Below are 2672 nucleotides of genomic sequence, written 5' to 3' on the forward strand. Positions count from 1 at the left end.
ACCTCATCTGATTGTAGTGATTCACGTCTGCAGTACCCCATCTGATTGTAGTGATTCATCTGATTGTAGTACCCCGTCTGCAGTACCCCATCTGATTGTAGTGATTCGCAGCAGTGAGCGGGGGATGAAACCCCAGTGTCCTACTCGCCAGACCGACGCACAACCTACCGTGTGCCAATAGGGCAGTGCTGTTGTGGGCTGGGTCTTGACGCACAACCTACCGTGCCAATAGGGCAGTGCTGTTGTGGGCTGGGTCTTGGCTGGGGGGTACATGAGCATTGCCTTTCTACCCACCACCAGCATGCTCATTTTCCCATGGCTCCACACATGCCAGCAACACCTCATCTGTCAAACACACTGCAGGCCCGATGACTGACCAAACACTTTGCGCCGTGATAGAACCCTGTCCTCCCCCGCACCGCACCTTGGCAGCCGGCAGCATCACAGTGCTGCTGTTTGCAAACAGCACAGCTTGCCTGAAGTCCCAGAGGCGAGCTGGAGCAGCCAACCATCTAATCCCTGCAGGGCAGCAGAGCCATGCAGGAGCACAGCGTTTAGAATGCCCCCACGACACCAGAACCCTGAGCCCCCAGCCTCCCTGTAGTCTGGTGTGTGTGTGTGTGTGACTGTGTGTGTGTGTGTGTGTGTGTGTGTGTGACTGTGTGTGACTGTGTGTGACTGTGTGTGTGTGTGTGTGTGTGTGTGTGTGTGTGTGTGTGTGTGTGTGTGTGTGTGTGTGTGTGTGTGTGTGTGTGTGTGTGTGTGTGTGTGAGAGTGACTGTGTGTGTGAGACTGTGTATTTGTCAGAATTTATTGAGAGGACGGCCCCTTGAGATGCATAATCTCGTTTTAGAGGGGATCTTATACATACATACAACTACAACATTACAGCAGTGCAAGTACACAGTACTAAAGACAGGTTCAACATAACATACAGTACAAATACACAGGACATATACAGGTACAGTTAGCTTGCTCCCCTTCACCCACCTTGTAGTGGTCGATAAGGTCTCTCCCGTCCTTCATCGTGGTCACACACACACACACACACACACACACACACACACACACACACACACACAGAATGGTGCACTATCTGTGTGTTTGCAGATTTTGCACAGACACGCCGCACAAACATTCTGTATAAACACGGCCGTGCACACGCACATACTGTGCCATATATGCAGGGCAGGCACACACAAGAAAGTGCATTTACAAACACACACGCATACGCACACACACACACACACACACACACAGAGAGAGTGCACACACCCGCGCACGCACACACAATCACATACCAGCACCAACAGCTCAATACTTACTCCCATATTGATTTTCTGTACGGCCTGCACCACCGCCTGTCCTTTAACACAAAGGACTCGCTCGCCACAGCCCACCAAGTGTTCTGTGTTCCTCCCTATGTCCCTGCATGTCAAAGTGGACAACAGAACACACCCCATATTCAGGAAGGACCTCTGAAACTGTCATTCTTTAGCACAGTTTATTTCACGAGTTTAATGTATCAGTTTAATGTTGGTGCGAAGGTGTTGCCCCTCTGCTCTAACGATACATGGTTTCCAAGAACACTTTTAGAAAAGTTAGAAAACCAAAGGAAGACAGAAAAACAGCTTGACATAAACGTCTTTGTAAGGCAAGGCAGGGAAGCATTGGTGATCTTTCTTAGTGACTCAGTCATGGGTTATTATAACAGTATTGATTATCGGTTGAGGCCGATTGGAAACCAAGCTTTCCTCATGCACTCAAAACACATTTAGTTCATGTATAACCTGTATGCTCCATGCATAATGCATAATATTTTTCAATGTTATGATTACAGACATTGCAAACCCTAGGCAACCACATTCTGCAGCTTCTGAATACAGTTTAAAATGGGCCACACAGCTGTCACGTAGAAGCAGTATTTTGTCATAATAGCCCAGCCATCGACTGTATCCTAAAATAATGACTCCATCGAGTGGTTCTCAGCAAACATTTCAGTTGAGTTTCACCTCATAGACTTTTGGAAATGGAAGCAATTGGGGGTGGAGGGCTCACGAGACCAGTGAATAGGCAGTGATGGAGGATGTGCGCAGTGCAGTATCTCAGTCTGAGACCAGTCTGAGACCAGTGAATAGTCAGTGATGGAGGATGTGCAGTATCTCAGTCTGAGACCAGTGAATAGGCAGTGATGGAGGATGTGCGCAGTGCAGTATCTCAGTCTGAGCGTGGTGCTCCACGACGACATGCATGGGAGTCATCCGTTATACGACAAGCACTGTCCTTCTGCTGATGAAGCTTGTGAGATAGCCTAGCCTAGCCTAGCCTAGCCTAGCCTAGCCTAGCCAGCATTGAGAGGCAGGTGGTGTAATGTGTGAGATAGCCTAGCCAGCATTGAGAGGCAGGTAGTGTAATGTGTGCTGCTACCATCCTTGTCTATTTCTGGAACAAATTGCACTACTATGCATTGCAATGCATTCTAATAACCTTTTTTGCGCACACCTAATTTGGTTATTTTTGATCATAAATGCATATAGCTGTACAGTGATGTAAGTAAGTTTTCAATATAATACCCCCCCCCCCCCCCCCCCCCCCCCCCCAAATCTTTGAATATATATTTCAGAGCGGGACATTTTTAACTAAAATATTTGCTTCTGGGGGGGTCCCTGGAA

Source organism: Electrona antarctica (assembly GCF_951216825.1).
Source record: "Electrona antarctica genome assembly, chromosome: 9".
Taxonomy (NCBI): domain Eukaryota; kingdom Metazoa; phylum Chordata; class Actinopteri; order Myctophiformes; family Myctophidae; genus Electrona; species Electrona antarctica.